The sequence below is a fragment of the Marmota monax genome, unplaced genomic scaffold (assembly GCF_021218885.2).
Source record: "Marmota monax isolate L192 unplaced genomic scaffold, Marmota_monax_Labrador192_F-V1.1 WCK01_AAM20220418_F8-fsc00014, whole genome shotgun sequence".
Classification (NCBI taxonomy): Eukaryota; Metazoa; Chordata; class Mammalia; order Rodentia; family Sciuridae; genus Marmota; species Marmota monax.
In genome coordinates this window covers 22718534-22737768 of record NW_026695222.1, presented here as the reverse complement: position 1 = coordinate 22737768, position 19235 = coordinate 22718534, and the positions used below count along the sequence as shown (strand labels likewise).

The following is a 19235-nucleotide window of genomic DNA, read 5'->3' as shown; positions in this document are numbered from 1 at the left end:
GCGAGGCAAGTTCTCTAACACTGGGCCACAACCCCAGCGCTCCCCTAAAATTTTTAATTTCTATTTGCATATCCTCATAAATATTTCTGATTCAGAGATGCACCTGCCCATTGGGTTCTCCTTTGAACCCCTTCTAACTTCTTAATCTTCGGTGATTAATGATATAATAAAATCTTTAACACATTTTATATCGGTATGAGTCGCAACTTGACCATTTTTGAAAATTCATATTTTATTACTAGTTACTTCAAAGTACTCTTGAAGTGACAATCTCTCCAGGCCTCAGGGTTCTCCTTTGCAAGATGGGAATGAGAATCCAGAGTGAAATCATCACAAAGGTGAGCAAGGGTTGTGCTCTTTCTTCACTGTTACATTTAGTATTGATGGCAAAGTAAGAATATTTGGCAATTAATCTTTACCTATTATGGATGGTGAATGGGATAATGTTTGTGAAAACACTCATACCAAGTGAGATTCATAAAGTGTGGTCCAGATTTTAACTGGTTCTATTATCATTGGCAACAAATGAAGATTTAAGAGCTGCTGTCATCTCTCTGAAATCTTGGAGAGGAGAGGAACTTTCTCTGGTGGCTGCAGAAGGTGAACTGGAGCCAATGGAAGGGAAATGAAGGATCAGATTTGGGTTTATATAAGGGAGGGGGGGCTTTCTCACAACTGCTGTAATGATGGCGTGGGCTCATGAGATTCTTGTTATTGAAAGTATATAGGCTGTGTTGCTCACAGTAGCTGCAGTGATAAAGAGAGGCCCAGACTTGGCCCCCATTTCCAAGCTTAACACGGAGAAACTTGGGCACTTATAGAGAATGGCCACAATGTATTGCCAAGGGACCTGAGAGCCATAGCTTTCCCATCACTGCAGACCCTGAGAGCCCAGGACCTATGTATATATGGGAAAATATATTAAGTAGTGCCCTGCATATAATAGATGAGTACCAAATGCTGGTGTAAATCTGGGTCTTATGATGGTTTTGCCATTAATGATGCAATAAGACATTGGGTTACCATGCAGTCACGTGGTATGTGTCCGATGTCAGGCTGGGGATCCCACTGCACCTGGTGGAGCTGTGGGCCAGGTGTAAGGGTGGTGGAGGGGTTGGGCTGCAGGTGCCGTCAGGAAGCACCGTCAAGCCTGCAGTGTGAACCTTGCCCAACCATCCCCCAGACGCAGACCAAGACGCGCTCTGACATCTGCCTCAAAGCCCAGTGCTCACCCTAATTTTCCACCACTTCCAAAGCTGAGCTCTTGGTCTTTAGGTTTAAACTCACTCCTCCCTTAATCTGCAATTCCATTCTTCTAGTTACTCCGGCCAAAACCTCAGAAACATCACTGATTTCTTTCCTTTGGTCCCACTCCACATCCAACCCCTCCACAGATCCTTGGCTTTTCCATAATCCTGTCTGCTCATGTCCTCCTCTGTCCCCCAGGTGGGGCACATGGGCCCTCAGCTCAGCTAGAGCTGCAGCCCCCTGGCTGAGCTCCCTCCTCCTGTCCTGGTCACGCCACTCAAGTGCTTCCTTCACAAGAGTCAGAGAAAGCCTGCCCCTGTCACTTCTCTGTCCCTGGCCCCTCTGTAAGCTCCCATCTCATTCAGCACACAGATGCCTCAGAGGCCTTAAAGGGTCTACCTTCCACACCTCTCTTACCTCAGACACTCATTAAATATTTGTTGACAATGAGTGAACAACTTTTCAAATACTTTCACCTTTCGGGTCTTTTGCAAGAGGCTCCAATGATACTTTTCTGGGACTTTTCTTTTTTTCTTTTGTGGTGCTGGGGATCAAACCCAGGGCCTTGTGCATGTGAGGCAAGAGCTCTGCCACCAAGCTGCACCCCAGCCCCTTTTCTGGGATTCTGTTGGGTGTTTCTGTAGAGGAGGTTTTGGACACCTGTGCTGGTTAATCTTGATTGTCAACTTGACCGGAGTGAGAGAGGCCTAGGAAAGTAGTGAAGCCCATTTCTGGGTGTGTCTTTAAGGGTCTCTCCAGAGACCACTGGCATGTGGAACAGCAAATGGAGGGGAGCAGACCTGCCCAGAATGTGGACAGTACCATCCGATAGGCTGGGGGTGTGGAGAGAACAAGAGTGGACAGAACAGCAGCCCCCAGCGGGTGCCTCTTTAGCTGCTGCCATTGTCTGTGGACAGCAGCCTCCTCCTCTTTGGCCTTTTAGCGTGGACTTAACACCAGTGACTCTCCAGTGAGTTCCAGGCTTCAGACTCTGACTGGGACCACATCATTGGCCCTTCTTGTCCTGGGGCTTCAGCTTCTTGGACTGAGCAGCTATTGCATTCCCTGGCTCTCCAGCCTGCAGACAGCTGTTGTAGGGCTCTCCAGCCTCGGATGACATAAACCAGTCTAATCAATCATTTTTATAATTATTGGTTCTATTCCTCTAGAGATCCCTGATGAAGACAACCTGACTCCTAGTAATCCCTCTCTCCTACTATGCATGCCCTCCTGTAATTCCTTCCCTTTGAGCATGGACTGGACCACACTCCACCCTTGATTGTCAATAATAAAATATGGCAATAATAAAATGAAGGGATGTCACTTCCAAGCTGAGGTTATTACACCAGGGACGTGTGTCTTGTTAGCACTCAATCTGTGCCGGCACTTTCTCCTGCCTTCTTGCTTGCTTTCTCTGATGAAGCAAGCTGACAGGCTGTGAGGCACTCTTTAGAGAGGCCCACAAAGCAAAGAACCCGGTGGGGGGGGGGGCTCTGACCCATAGCTCATCAAGAACCCAGGCCTCCATCTCCCAGCCCACGAGAGACTGAATCCTGCCAACAACCATGTGAACGAGCTTAGCAGCAGTCCCTGGCAAACCTTCAGATGCAACGGCAGCCCTGGCTCTATATCTCGATTGCAGCCTTAGGAGACACCAAAACAGAGGACCTGGCTAGACTCTACCTGGACTCCTGTCTCCCAGACAATGTGAGATAATAAGTGTGTGTTACATTAAGCTTCTAGTTTTGGAGGAATTTGTTACACAGCAGTAGGTAACTGATGTACTCCTGATTTTTTTCTTTGCCTGTTGGAAACTGTATTTCTGTTAGCTGAGTTGAATTCTACCTCCTGTTTTTTCTCCAAGCTACACATTCATTCATTCACTCAGTCTTTCTTTCTTCTCCTTCTCTCTCACCTAAGCCTTTACTAGCATAGGTATTTGACCCAACTTCAGGCCCAGAAACCTGCCTGAGACCCTGGTAGTGATCCTGTAATGAGATGTGTAAATTCTCAGGGCCTTCTGACACAGCACAAGGCAAAGCCTTTGGCGAGGTTTGTTGGATAATTCTGAGGTGTGCCACCTCCTGGAAGGCTGTCTAGTATTTATAGGAAGCTAAAAGTTAGGCACGGGGGAAAAATGTGTTCCAGACCGTTGCACTTATTTTCAGATAGAATCATATTCTCTGAAAAATTGTGGAGGATGTTGCGCTGATAGGGAATTCACCATGATCGTACGGCTCACTGGGCTTGTATTGTGGCTGAGAAAAATCGTCTTGTCGGGCCGGGAACGCGACAGTCACATCTCCTCAGCCGGCTGGTGATAGATGTTTGAGGACAGGCTGAAGATGCGGCTGCATTCTTCTTCAAACTTGAAGCCACTGTGTTGCATTTTAAAGTAAATCAGCAGGAAGAGGGGCGCTTTGACAGGAACACCACTGCGACCCATCTCATTGGCGGCTTGAGCTGGTACACGAAATGGAAAGCTTTGAGATAAGTGTTTGGAAATTCAGAGAGGCGTCTTGTCTGTCATTTGTAATGGCTAAAAACTTTGAGGAAAATTGATTCTCACATGGAAGGGTTTGGGGAGGTAAAGTTTAAGCAATCAATCAATCAGTCAATCAACTAGCACACACTGCTTTCCTGCTTTGTGCCTCTGCTAGGGCTAAAAGAATATAGTCAATAAGATCCAATCCCTATAGCAAGGAGGATGTGGAACTGAGAGGCCGGGGACAAACCTCTCCACAACACAGTACAGTGAAGGCCTCGAGGGAGGAAAAATGGAAGCTTTACTGAGCAGGTAAATAAATTGGGTTGGGAGGTGGCAGAATAAAGGTCGAGGGAAGCAGAGGGCATTTTGGAATGAAGCTCAGCTTATGCAAAGGCCCAGAGGTTGAAGTTGGTTTGATTGAACTGCAGAATTAGTCGAAAAGTTCATCAAGGCTGATATGTACCAGCAAGAAAGGCCCGAAGGATGGTGAGGCTGGTCTGGGAAGGCCTGTGGGCTGGATTGAAGCTTAGATTGAATCCCTGTGGCAACAGGGAGCCCAGGAAGAGCCCATACAGGGGCAGCTGGCCAGATTTGAAGTTTAGAAGAGTGTAAAGTCCAGTGTAGAGGAGAGATTGGAAGAGGTGAGGACCAGGACTGACAGACCCATGAGGTGAGACTAGGACACTTGTTTCTGTGCTGCTCTGAACCTTGCTTGTTGCGGGCTGGTTGACTTTTCCTCCCTGGACATTCACTGCAGCTCCTTCCAGTTGGTCACAGGCACCTTTGGGGACATCATTGCAGAAGAGGCATCATTTCAGAAGCAACATAGGTGTCTGGGGCAAACACAGGAGTTTCAAGGACCTTCTCCAAAATACGGTGAGGCCTCAGCCTCCGTGTGCCTTGATAACCAGGTGTCCTGGTCACTAGAATGCGGGGACTGGGAAAGTCCTGGGACACGGGGACAAGCTACTCTGCTCTGGCTCTATGGCACAATGTGGGGCCAGGGTGGGAGACACAAGACTCCCTTCCCTTCTTACCATCTATCACCCCCGTGAGCTTCTCAGCCAGACATTCAGAAACTGATGTCATCAGGAGTGTTTGGGCTCCTTTTTCCCACATCCTCTTTATCTGACACAGGCTCTGGTCACCCTTTTGAAGGGCTGAGACCTTCCCATGCAGCCTTGGAGGCCGCCAGACCCTGGCCAGACACGTGCTCCGCTGAGAGGGGCTGGCTGCTTTGTGGGAGCTGCTCCTTGTCCACGGCCTACGTGAGGGTTCTTGCCCTCTGAGCTGATGAACGCATAAGGACTTGTGCTCCAGCCAGACCTGTGTGGGGCAAGGAAGCCACGGTGGCCTCTGTCACTAGTTTCCGGTCTGAATGTGAAAGCTGGGATGGGTGCAGTCAGGAAAGAGGGAGGCAGGGTGCATTTTCAGTGTTGCAGAGCCAAAATGCAGACCACTGCTCATGACCTTTACTATCACTCCAAGGCTTGGGCTTGTGGGTGTCAGCACTTGTCTGGCAGCCATCTCCCTTCTGCTAAATAGCTGTGAATCCTTGCTGTGTGGGCCTGGCTCCCATTTAGAAGGAAAACCTATCAGTCCTTCCGTAAACATTTGTTAAGCACCCTATGCTGGGTCCTCTTGTCAAATTCCCACCTGGTACAGTAGTGCACGTTAGCAATCCCCCCAATTCCCCTTCCCACCAGAAGCCTGTTCTGACCTTTCTAGAAGGTTCTCCCTCATTCTAAGCAGAACAGTCTTCTTACATTTTTTTTTGCTCCATTTAGGACCCATTTCTCTTCTGAGCTTTGAGGTTTTGGAAAGCAATGATGTGTACCTGTCTGGTGTCTGTCTGTCCCACTCTGTTTGAGCTGCCATAACAAGATACACTGACTAGGTGTCTTCAGCAACGTGCATTTATTTTTTCAGTGTTTTGGAGGCCACAAGTCCCAGATCACAGTTCTGGTGAACTCTGTGTCTGAGTAGGGTTCTCTTCCTGCCTTGCAGATGGCCCCCTCCTCCTCACTGTGGCCTCATGTGGCCTTTCTAGGTGTGTGCCTGCACAGAGTGAGAGAGGTCTCTCTCCTACCTGTAAGGCCACTGATCCTGTTGCATAGGACCCCACCCTTTTGTCCTCATTTAACCTTGATCACCTTCCAAAAGTCCCATCTGCAAACACAGTCCCATTGAGTGTTAGGCTTCAACCCACACATTTGGGAGGACATGATTCAGCTCAACTCTTCTCCAAGTCCGACTCTTGATCCCCACTCCTGCTCTGAGACCTGGCACCCACCCAGAGTGAGTACATACTAGGGCCATTGGTGGTGGTGGGCAAGGAGGAGTGGGTGGGGGGAGAGAGCTGGCTCATCCAAACAGCAAAGAGATGAGGATTTTTTTTTTCTCTTTGAGCATCCATATTTAAGATACCAGCACAAGCGTTATCTTAAGCCCAGCTCATATATTTGTCAACTCAATCATGCCACTTTCTGGAAGGTAAACTCATGGTGGAGAGGGTGAGCAATGGGAATCGTGTGTGAGGGTAGAGGACGTGGGCAGGCAGCTGGACAGGGACCTTGCCTGGCACCCTCACGTTTCAGGTGCTCTCAGAGGAGATCTGTTGAGTGACTGGCAGAGAGCTGAAGGCCCAGGGCAGGCTGCTGGTTCTTCCAGCCAAGCTTCCCAAGTTTACCCATAAGCTGACCCTGGCTTCCTGGAGAAGACTTCATAAAATGAAAAAGGAGATTGGCCCAAGTTCTCTAGAAGGTAGCCCTTCAGCTCATGTGACACTGGCATCAGGAGAGGGACCCAGGAGAGCAGTGGAGTGGTGTTCTGTTGCACTGATGTTGCAGCTGGTGTCAGATACAACAGGAGCTCTAAAACCAGGGCTCCTCTTCCTTGCCATCACGGAGCACCCTCCACGCCTGGTTCCTGTCCCCTTCCCTGCTCTATCAGAAACAAATGCAGGAGATGATGCTTGAACCTGCCTCAAATGACTGCTTTCTTGAAGGGGTATCAATGGGTACTAAAGGGAGCAACCTAAAGACAGGCGTCCCAATTTGGGGACCATTGTGCAGTTAGATCAGGCACTAAGGTAGAAACACAGAACTTGCAATTAGGAGTCACCTGGCCCATTCCAGTATTCCTAATATTCATAATCAATAGTGGAGGAGAAGTTTCAAGTACTTGATGAATGGTTTGCTAACACATTGTCATGGCAACTGCTAATCCTTGAGGGGTCTGTTGAGGAATGGTTCCTGAGTGGCTTTTTCTGATGTATGCTTGCAGGAGCTGAGGCCACTTGTATTCCTACAAACATCAGACCAAATATCATTTTTAAGAATTGATTTAAGGGGGAAATGTCCCTGTCATTTTGTCTCCAAGGGCAATGAGAAGAAAGAAAGCTTTGTTCAACCGAGGCTCTGAGTCTCATCAAGTCAAAACAACTTCTCTCCCTCCCTGATTTCTCTATGCTTCTGTGTGAGTCAGCTTTCCATCATGTAATGAAATACTCGAGATATCAACTCATACAGAGAAAAGAGTGTATTTTGGCTCACAGTTTTGGAGATTTCAACCTATGACTGATTGACTGCATCACTTTGGGCCTGTGGCAAGGCAGCACGTCATGGTGAAGTGTGTGACAGAGCAGAACAGCTCATCTCACAACCAAGAAGTAAAGAGAGAGCAAGGAGCAGGCCAGGCCCTACAGTCCCATTCAAGGGCCCGCCCCAAAGGCCTAAAGATCTCCCCCTAAGCCCCACCTCTTAAAGCTTCCACCATCTTCCAGTAGCACCAAACTGGGGACCAAGCCTCTAACTCAGACCTTCAGGGGACATTCAGTATGCAAACATCCTCCTTTAGTATTCTTTTAAACAGTTTTATTTTAAAAATGTAGAAGTTTCCCTGCAATGACTATTTTCAGTAGAAAATTTAGAAAACAATGGGAAAAATCACACAGAAAAAATAAAACCCATCCCTAAGAACATTGGTGATTAACATACTTCCTTTTAGTTTTATTTTTTTTCCTATTCAGATTTATGCTTCTCTGTGTGTTTAAATACAATTGGAATATTGTTGTGGAATAATTATGTGTGTGACAGATCATTTCATATCCTGCTTTATTACTTACCATTTTATTATCAACATATTCCCACACTTTGGGTTATTTGGAACTCTAAATTATTGATAACAGCATGTGCTTCAGCTGCACAAGACTATCACAACTTATTTAACTAGACTCCTATTGTTGCACATTGTTGAATTCCTTTGCATCCTTACTTATAACCGCGTCCTGAACATCCCTGTACGTGAGTCATGAACTATCTTTCCTAGGAGAGCGTTCCTCTGTCAAAGGCTCCGGATGTTAGAACTGGAACACAGGCCTGTGCTTCCTCCTGGGACTCTGGTAGCAACATGCATGCCCAGCAGCCGTACTGGCTTCACAGCCACGTTGTCACACCGATGGGGAAGGCACAAGGGGAACTGAGGATTTTTGCTTTCTCATGGCCGTTTTGTTCTCCTAGCATCTGCAGCTTAGGGCAGGGCTACCCAGGCCAAGCCACTGGTAGGAAGGACGTTAGATGTGGGTCGCATCAAAAGGTAGGACTGTCAAGGTCAGCCCTTTGGGAGGATGTTTTATTCTTTGGTGTTAAAGTCGGGGAGGAAGGGCAGCCTTTTTTGTTGAATGACAGCATCTGCTCAGAATCCAGGAACGGAGGACATTTCTTACCTGGAAGGAAAAAAAAAAAAAAAAAGAAGGTAGGCACAGGCAGCGGCTCAGACACTGGGAGCACAGGAGTTATTGTCATAGCAGTGGCCTTGAGGGCACTGTCAGGCACCATCTTATTGGCTGATGGCCATTCTCTGACACCAGCTTCCTGTCCTGGTGACCCCTCCAAACCTGCCCACCAGAAACTCCACAGCAGGGCTCCTGCTGTCACCTCTCCATGATGTCACTCTCCCAGACATGTGCCAGAGCACACGTATGGCATGAAGACAGGTGCGCCCAGACTCTGTCCTCCTCTTGCTACATCCTGGCCGGTTTTGTCCACCCCAGCTCCCAGCTGCAGGTGTAGCTCCCCAGACAGCTGCAGTCATCGGCGTCCCTGTCTGGGCTGTGTCCTCCCTTCCCCTCCCACTGCCCCGCTCTGGGCATCTCTGAGGGCCGCCTTGCCGGGAGCAGCTGTTGATTCAGATTTTCATCAGGACTTTGATAATTAAAATTCGAAGCTCTTCAGACATTTGCGTTCCATTACATTGAAGGAGCAGCTGTTTAAATTCGGGATAGGGAAACAGAGCCTTGCGCCGTGAGCTTAGGTTTCGATCAATCAAGTCTGTGGGTTGGCTGTCTTCACCGTCCACGGAGGCTTTGGGGAGGCACTCCCCACTCTCTGCCCACATCCCGGTGCTGTGAGCCTGGAACTGTGCTACTTACTACTGCTTAGTGACTGATAGCATGCCCCTTAGAGGTGGGCTGCGCGGGTCAGATCACGGCTGTGCTTTTTGTTGGCTTTGTGACCTTGAGCAAGTTGCTTAACCTCTGCAAAATGATAAGAAATACCACAGGGCCTTGAGCACAGCACACATGCACAATTAATGTTTGTCTTAACTTTTGGAATTTTATTCCATGCCCTTGACAGGTCAGCATCATAGCCATCTAATAGAAAAGGGGACCCTTTGGTGACTGTCCTGTGTACACATATGCTGGCCCCTGGCCTCTAGCCCATCTGACCACAGAATAACATTCACCATCACCGCCAGCTCCTCTCTCTTCTCTCTCCTTATCATGTGTATACTGGTAGCTTTTGGTTCTTCAGCTTAGTGTAAACGGCAGTGGCTTTAACTCTGGATTTGCCAAACCCCACCATATTCCCGGGGGGCAGGTGGGAAATGCTGGATGCAAAGAATTTATTCTTTGTTGGACTCTCAGATTTTCCTGTCCTTTCTCATTGCAGGCATTCAAAGATCTATCAACTTAGAAACCCCACCTGCTCATCATTACCCATGTTGTTTTAGCTCCCTGGGCTGCTGAGACCTTGAATGATGCGTATGTGTACACACATGCAAGTGCGCACGCGCGCATGCACAAACACACACACACCCCAGCAGGGAGACATCCTTTCCCAGGTAATAGCAGTCTAGAGGTGGCGTGGAGCAGAGCTGAAGTAACCTCAATGGCTGCCCCATCAGCAGGAGTAGTGGCAGTGTTGGTGGCAGCTGCAGCCCTTTCCTGGGAACACATTGTGAGCCTGGCTGCCACCCTGCCGGGGCTTAACATACATTATTTAATTCCATCCCACAACAATCCTGCAGGTGAGTGTGATTTCCTCTCTGTTGCACATGAAGCAATGAGACACGGAGAGGTTCAGAAGCAGGTCCTGGGACACATGGGGTGAGTATAAGATCGTAACCTGGAGGTGGAGACCCCAGAAACTGTGTGGTTCTGCCACACCCCATGGCTTCTCCCCTTGGCGATGTCATCCACTGGGAGGCAAAGCCAGAGTCTGGGCACGAGATTGTCTGGGAAGTGCTTTCCGTAGGTGATTTCTGTTCCCTGTGAAACATGTTCTCCTCCATCCCTTGATGGATTCTGGAAGCGCCTGGACATAGCAGATGTGGTGCAGTATGAGTTGCTTTAAAACCAATACTTGTTCTTTGCTACCTGGACCTGCTGGTTACTGGAGAGGAGCCAAACCTGGGGTCTAGGCCAACACAGTCCTTTGCTGGGTCTGTGCCCTGTGGAAGGTCAGTGCCAGGGATCCACAAAGGTCCTGGGAGGAGGAGAGGATGAAGGGGGTGGTGAGCAGCACCCACCTGGGGTCAGGGGAGCTCCCAGATATCTACCAGGAAGGAGAGAACAGAAGCACAGCATGAGGGAATGGAGCCTGAAGGTGGGGTGCAGCCATCTCCAGCTGAGTCCCGTCAGGTACCTTCCCAGGTCATAGGCCTCTGCTGGCCAGAACTCTGCCACCCTCTGAGCTATTATGAAAGGAGGCAGCCCACCCAAAGGTCCTAACTGGTGGAGTCCAGCTCCTCCTGGAGGAGACTCCCAGGAGCAACTGGGAGTAAAGCAATCGATCCTGGACCAGAGGCCATGGCTTCACCTGGGAACTTGTTAGAGATGCAAGTTCTCAGGCCTCATCCCAGACCTAAGGAATCGGGAAGATAAGGGGAGGGGCCCAGCGTCCTGGGTAGTTCTCCAGGTGATTCCAACTCACCAGCAAGTCTGAAAATCACTGCCTGAAGCTACTCGTAATTCTTGACGTTTGGGCAGCGTGTGGGCAGCGGGTACAAGAGCTGTGAGTTACAGAGAAAACTCTTCTCATATCTTTCTAGTCCTCTTCATGCAAGGTGAACCTCTCAGTTTTGGGGATCTGTCACACCCTGCTCTTCTAACACTTTCTCAATGCTTGTTCATGCCTCGGAGATAGCTGGTCTCAGGACGGTAACCTCAGGGTGAGTGACAGTCTCTAGCCATGATTTAATTTTTCTTGCCTCTATTGAATTTGTTTTGAGCCCCATCATCTTTTTATGGCAAATGAGGCTCGTTTCCATTTTGGAGAGTGATGTGGAGTATCCTTTTCAAACAACTTAAGACAAAGCGAGCCGTTTAAAAACATTAACTGTTAGCATAGGTGTTATTGGGATTTGATGGAGCTTGTGCCGGAGGCCTCAGGGAGTCTAGGAAGTGTGCTTAGGAGCCAGCACCTGTGCAACTGTGGCTCGCAGACCTGGGGACACTTTTCCGGGGTCAATGCTCATCATTTGTGACTTTAGAGTTTCCATTTGGGAAGGTGCTTCTTACTTGGGAAAGGCAGTGCCACATGGTCACAGGGATTCTCATCCTATGCATCTGCTTGGGAGGCTCTTTACGGAGCTGGTAGTTCAGCTCCCATCCCTGAACAGCTGAATCAGTGTCCCTGGAGCACAGCCCAGCAATCTGCATCTCTCAAGTTCCAGGTGATCCCATGACCAATAACGTCTGAGGACCACAGACGAGGTCTTAAGGACCCGGATCTGTGACTCCAGCCCACTTATGCACACATCTCAACGCAACCCCACCAGCTCACCTGACCTTTCGGAGCCCCATCCTCTGTACATCCCTCTGTACAGTGAGGTAGACGGCTGAGGTTTTATGGGGTTGCTGTGAGGCTCAGGTGATTTCCTAGCTGAGATGTTCCATGCACGTTTGAGCTGGTTAGCATGAGGTCAGCTTTCCTCACCTTGAGGATGCCATCCAAAGCCATTCACTCACATGGAGGCCATCAGGGTACAGAGTGAGATGTCCAGTGTGGGTTGTAGGAAAAGTCTGGGCTCTTTCTCATTCAGTCTGCACCTTGTTTGGAGCACTTCTGGCTGTTAAGTTGTTGTGTCCTCAAGGCTCACGGGTGTGGCCTCAGATGCTGGTGAGTGCCCCAGCCTGTACACCAGGCAGTGGCTGTTTCCGTTATCACGATAGAAAGCTGTTTCATAAGCAAATACCAAGGCCTTTCTCGTCTAGCTGTGTGTGATCTTAAGCCCAGAGATCTTCCAGGGCTTGGTAGCACAGACTGTAACCGGAAGAAAAAACTGAAAACATTATCATAAGGCAGGAATAAAAGGGGTGTCAGTGGAAATTCTTGTGTGAATCCATAACGTATATTCAGAATTGCATTGTCCACTTTGAACGCCTTGAAAAGGACAGGGTGCTGACGATGTCAGATGCTGTGGACGATGCGCGTGGGGTGCCTGGAATGGATGCCAAGGCTGCGGCTCTTTTGGGTCCTTGTTGATTGACCTTGTTAAGTCATCTGATTTCTGTAGACTCTGGCTTTCTGAAAGGCAAAAGTAGCAATGATAATGAACTTGCCTCTTGAGGCTGTTATGCGGATGACCGAGAGACCCACGTGGAGAGTGTGCCGTCACCTAGACAGTGGTGTATGAGTGTTGGTCCCCATCTGTCATCTGTGTGGGCATTTCCTGTCTGCCTGGAAGCCTTCATTCAGCATTAGTCCCTGAAGTTTTGCACTCTTCTACCCTTTGACTTAGAGACTGCAAGTTCATGGGCTGTGGGCCCAACCCAGTGAGTGCATGGGCGTGTGCTCTTCTGAGTATACAGCGTTCTTTAAAAACTGCCACAGGATGCCTCTAGATAGGATTTGTATGTGGTGGGTGGCGTGATCTACCCTTCCGTGTTGCCCAGTGTGTGGCTTTGCTCATTTTTATTACCTGTGGATCCAGAAGTCCCTGGCTGTGGCTGCTCATGTTCTCGCTTTCCAGGCACAGTCCCCGGGATGAGCAGACTGCAGGTGTGAATGTCCCACAGGCATGACTTGGCACTGGGAGCTGTCGTGAGGGGGCACAACGGAGGGTGGAGGGGTCTCCCTGACTCAGGTGGAATGTCAGGCCACTCAGCGAAGAGCTGTAAGTGAGTTTCTGGGGACCACAGGGACTGGATGTCCATCCAGCTTGGGGGGTTAGTGGTGGTCAGGGAAGGCTTCTCGGAGGAGGCCTCGATACTTGGATTACATTTCCAAGGGGGAGGACACCTCAGCATGGGGGTGGTTCAGACTTCACCTGGCTATGGAAAGATAAGGACAGGAAGGCACTAAATGCTATAGTGGAGCTCAGCCAGGATGTGGGGCGGGAGGTGTGTGGTAGCAGTGGCGTCCTGCAGGAAACAGAGTGTGTAACTAAGGAGAATTTAATGAAGCAACTACTCGTGGTGGAGGCAGAGCTTAGAGAAGCTGCAAGGGACGTTGAGGTACCAGGGAAGGTTTAGAGGAACCAGTTTGGGAGAGGGTGGGGAACACCAGCTGTGGGCATCCGAGACCCGAGATGTCTGTGGGATGTCCAGGTGGATACTTCAATTAGGGAGTTATAGGTCTATGAGTCTTAGAGACTGGGGGAACATACCAGAATAAAGATGCAATCCTGGGAGTAGTCAGTGTACGGATGTTTTTTCAAGTCGTGGGTGTGGATCAGATGCCCAGGGTTAGAGGTGGAGAGAAGAAGAGAAGTTCCAGGACTGAGTCCTAAGCACTCCAGCACCTGGTGATGAGAAAGAGCTGGGAGGTGCCCAAGGGGCTGCGGAGAGTGTGCAGGGAAGACGGGATCCCAGAGAGGGAGGAGATGGCCGTCACCCGTCAATACTGCCCATGGAGTGACAGGCGGAGGACCGACTCGCAGATTCAGCCACGCGGAGGTCACCCGGTGACCTTGAGAAGAGCAGTTTCACCCCCTGCATGGCCCTGTGAACCTGGCTGGAGCACAGGGGCATGAACTTGGCCACCATAGCTCCCGACTCCTGTTTTATCTAATTCCAAGGGACAGCAAAGTGATAGTGAGCAACTCATGACTTTCCCAGGCCTAAATTACCTTTATATTTTGAAAGAAATTAAAGTAATAAAACCATATTTCAGACATGATAGAAAATGGAAAAGATGAAAATAACCCCCTGATCCCGCCTGTTTTGTATCATCGCTGGTGGACTATTTTGATTTCCAGTGCCCCGTCCCCATCACCCCGCCTTCCTGTGCTGTAATTTTTTTTTTTAACCACTTGGAATGCTGGCACCAGCTCATTTTTGTTTTGTTTCTGCTTTTCTCACTTAGCACTTCATCGAGAGCGTTTTCCCAGGCCGTCTCAGTGGTTAAAATTCACACGGTCTCATTAGGCCCTGTTCTCAACCTCCATATTTCCTGTGGAGTCTGAAACTAATGAAAGGGATGAAGGAAACGTCTGTAAATATTTTGTTGTTTTGCAAACACAAGCACTCTTAAATCCAGTTTAATGATTGCTCAGTTTAATTAAACCCTCTTGGTCTTACTTGTTACCCAGTTCTCTGCACTGATTAGAGCAGGAAAAATTCAAATGCCTGTTGCAGTTTCTTTTTTCTTTCTCTTTTTCATAAATGCGAAAGGAGAAATGTGATTTCTGCTTTGTGTGTTCTTCTGACCTAAATTGCACAGTAGCTTCTTGTTTGGAATAACATTCTCTGATCTTTTTGCACATGTGTGACCAAGAAGCCCCCCACCCCCACTTTTAAACAGCATCTTAAGATGTTATTTATACACGATACCATTTGTATACAGAACAGTGAATGTTGGTCATGGTATACAATCATGTCACCATGATCACTTCAAGATGTCGTCTTCGGTTTTTAATCATGCACCTATCCCCCCTTCTCCCATTTCCCTTACTCCTGATCTGCTCTGTGATACCACAGTTTTTTTCAGTTCTACAATTTTATATGAAAGGAGCCAGGTACCTGTCTGTAATCCCAGCAGCTCAGGAAGCTGAGACACGAGGATCATGAGTTCAAAGCCAGCCTCAGCAACTTAGCGAGGCCCTAAGCCACTCGGCGAGACCCTGTCTCTACATAAGACTAGAAAGAAAGGGCTGAGGATGTGACTCAGTGGTTAAGTGCCCCTGGGTTCAATCCCTGGTAACCACCACCACAACAAAAATCACGTAAAAGGAATGATAGGGTGTATGATCTTCATCTGGGCTTGACCTCTTCCTTTAGTCTACTCAACGTCGACTCCTCTTAAGCTCTATCCATCCTGGTCCGTGTGTTAATATTTCACGCTGAGTAGTACTGCGTGGTAAAGCCCTACCAGTCACTTTTATTTTGTTCCCTGTCTCTGACTTAACTCCGTCACCTTATTCATCCTTAAATTGCAAGTGACAGGGACAGCCAGAGAGCTGTTTTGAATATGCTGCTGATCACATAGGACTTTCAATCTGCTAAGTGCCCAGCTGTCCCTGCGCTTGCCACACTGCCTTTGTGTGATGATCCTAAGCGGCAGCACAGAGGACCGGCCTTCTGGGGCCTAGCCACCTGCTCTCCACCTTTCCAGCTGGTGTTCTGGTGTGGCCCATAGACTCGCCATCGCCCTTGTGTCTTTGGGGTCTGTCTGTTCCTCGCACAGTCATCCGTGTAGCCCGGTGTTCTTGTTCTCAGAGGGATCCCACGTTGTGGGGTGCATACACCCTCCATTAGGGAAGGGAAGACCTGCTTTAAAAAGGAAAAGCCCAGAGGCACGCCTGGCTCTCCTGCTGCCCCAGCCCCCCAGCTGTGCTTCCCAGCGGTGCCTCTCAAATTCCCAGCTGCCCGGCCACCCGGGAGGGTGTCCCTTCATGTCTTTCCTGGAGGGACTTTGGCACTGAAGATACAGGGACACTTCTCCAGAAATGTTTGGTGCTGTGAATCAGAGCAGAGACCTGGGCTTCCGCATGGTTCCTCATCTCCTGCTGTCAGGCCCCAGGACCTGAGAAATGGGAGATCTGATGTCCTTTACTGGGAAACGGGTTGTATGTCTAGACAGCTGTCTGGGTGGTGCAGCAGGAGCTGATGTTGGAGAGTCCAGAGAGCCTGGCAGAGGGCGTTAAGATTTGGCTTCTTCTTTAGCCAAAGAGACGTAACTGATGGAGAATATGCCCCCAAAACCTCGAAGCAAATACCAGTGCTTTCCATCTATCTATAAGAGTGGTTTCCCGTCCCCAGGTGGAGCAGGCCTGGTAAACTCTGTCCGTCTCCAGTGCAGGTTGGGTTTGTCCCCCTTCCTCCTGATAGGGAGACAGAGAAAAAAATATAGGTCTGGGCAGCAGGAGGGAAAGACTTTATCAAGAGCAGCTGTTGCCCTTGGAAGAAGAGGACCTTTGGGGTGGGTGGGGTGAGCAGGAGGCCTGATGGGTTGACTGAACTGGAAATATCTTTGCAGTTAGCCAATCACTGGAGGGGGTCAGAGGAGAGGGCGGGAGGGAGAGGAGCCTGACACAATTTGGTCAGGTCAGGTCAGGGGGCTTTGTCTAGATTGACGAGTGCAAACAGACAGTTCAGCCAATGTTTTCTGAGACGAAGAAGGAAGTTTGGAGGATCTGTGTCTGGCCCTGTCATAGGGGTCCAGTGGGTCATCCACAAGCCTTATCTGAGTCAAAGGGGGAAGGGTGGTGTTTGGTAGTGAGCCGTTTCCTGGAACCCAGGGGTGGGAGATTTCTTCACCAAAGCACAGGGCTGTGTGAGGTTCAACTCTGTCCACCGCAAGCTCTTCCTCGACCTCCCCATCACTCTACTGTGTGAAGAGACGGTCCCAGCTCACCTCTCATTCCAGGGTAGAGAGAGGAAGGTGGGCCTGGCCCCTGCCCAGGTGGGCTTTTACAGCATCCGACTTGGAAGGAGGAAAGAACTTGGAAGGAGATGAAGGAGAAGGTCAGAGGACTCAGGTACCTGGACCCAAGTGGGTGAGGACATTGTCGACACAGAGTGAATGCCTCTGAACACGATGACCACTGGCAAATGTCGTCAGACGAATGACGGACAGGCTTTCTCAATCAGAGAGGCCGTTGTGTTTCCTCTCACTCATTCCCCTGAGGTGGAGCAGGGGAAGGTCCTCGGTCTATAGGAAGATGGAGAGGTAACCACCTCCATCCTCCACCCCGGTTATCCCGTCACTAGCTTTGGGACTTCGGAGGGTGGGCAGTTTCTTTATCAGTGAGATGGACCCAGGGGTGCCATCCTGACCACACACCCTCCAGGTCTGGGCTGTCTTAACCTCCTCCCCGTCTAGACTGACAGGAAGGCAGAGGCAATGGGATCTCACTGGTTAAGTGTTTAACTTTGCTGAGACCTTCCTTTGGTAAATGGCTTTTTAAACCACACTGATTCATCTGTCTGTGGCAGTGAGATTGCAGACACAGTGTGACGAGTATTTTAAAAGCAGCTGCCTCTACTATGCTGCGTGCGTGGGTGAGTCTGGACCCCTCGCAGACGTGTGCTCAGCACCTCGCTGGGCAGCCTGCCTGGGCCCCGGGGTATAGCTGGTCTCCTACACAAAGCCCTTTTGCAGATCCGGAGGTAGCTTGCAGAGGACCTTCAAGCTAAGCTGTCAGCTGTTAGGACTGGGACCCCCGGGACTTACCCACAGCCTGGCCAGGCCTAAGAGAACTTTCTGAGAGACCCAGGGGTCTTTCTGGGGGGGGCCTCTGAGCTATGCCATAAACTCAGACTTTTTAATGGAAACTTAGATTCGAAGCACATTGGACAGTGCAGTGGGACTCTCAGAGGGGCCCTAACACGCAAAGGCAGCAATCCTAGGAGCAGTTTTCTCTTTGCTCTGACGGTGAGACATTAACAAAGACATTAGCACAGCCATTTTGTTTGTATGGCCACCGTTTGAGCTTCCTCTGTTTCCTTAATTGTATCTCTTTTCTCTTTACTCTTGGTTTATTAAGTCACCAGACACTACTTCCATGAACTAGGCCATCTGGGAGGGCCAAGGGTTCAGATTTTGGAGAAGGAGAGGGAGCCCAGGAGCTGTGTTTCTCAAGCTTCCGTCTCACACAAATTCAGCGCTTTGTGTCTGATTTTTTTTAGATATATATATTTATATGTCTTTGACTATGCATATGCCAAGGAAATATAGAATAATATCATGAAGCCTCGTTGCCCAGCTTCCACAGTTATCACCTCCTGGCCAGTTTCATTTCACCTAAAACCCCTATACTTTTTCTGTCATCAACCAAATTCCTTCATATGCCTCCTTCGTGAAACCGTTCCCTCATGCTATGTCCTGGTGACTACTGATCTGTTTATGCTTCCTGTAGTCTTGACATTTCCAGAGTGTCAAATTAGTGGAATCAGGCATTTTGTAGCCTTTTGAGTCTAGTTTCTTTCAGTTAATGTAAAGCCATTGCTATTTGTTTTTGTTGCGTGTATCAATAGTTTGTTCCTTTTTAATTGCTGAGTAGTATTCCACTGTATAGATGGGGTATAAGGATCCAAGGACTCTAGAGACCTCTGGTCTTACCTGGATGTGTGTTTCAGAAAGATAATGTGTAAAAGGCCTAGACTTTTGGGAAGCAGGAGTTGATATGGGGAAAATGAGACCACTGGTCTGGGAATAGGGAAGATTCTCCATCTTTCTGCATCCTACCTCAAGTGGTTTCTAGAAGATACTCTGATTGAAGGGAGTCACATAGGGTCGCTCCACAAATCCCTTTCCTGAGAAAGCAAAGACAATCTGGTTGTGAAATTTGTCGAGGGAGTTTATAGAACAACTGCCCAAATGAAGATGGATGCCACCATCAAAACAAAACACAACCACAAAAGTCACAAATCGAGTCTAGTAATATGTTAAGGGAATAACATATCACTCCGCAGTAGCATTTGTTTAGAAATATAGGAAATGGCCAATTATTAATTAAGAAATTAATGCATTTCACTTTGCTAGATCAATGTGGAACAAACCACGTGGTTAGTTCAATAATCTCAAAAAGGCTTTTGGTAAAATCCCAAACACACTCTGATTTTAAAAGTTAGCCATCAACCCAACATTCCCAATGTTTTGGTCCACTAGAGATTGAAAGATAAATCCTTATCATGTTAAGTAAACAAAAAACTTTTGTCAGTCTAAACATGAGCTTGTCATTTGTCATGGAAAAAAAGAAAACAGTGGCCTTGGAGTCATTATTAAGGCAGAGTTGTCAAAATGACTATTTGGGATTGTCTTGTGTCCCCCAA

The 19235-nt window shown here is 48.7% G+C and overlaps 1 protein-coding gene across 6 annotated transcripts in view; it reads left to right on the top strand.

Moving 5' to 3' along the window:
• The window catches only part of Ptprt (protein tyrosine phosphatase receptor type T), a 1068074-nt gene that overhangs the window by 220754 nt on the left and 828085 nt on the right, over positions 1 to 19235 (top strand). The gene's annotated exons all lie outside the window — the stretch shown is intronic.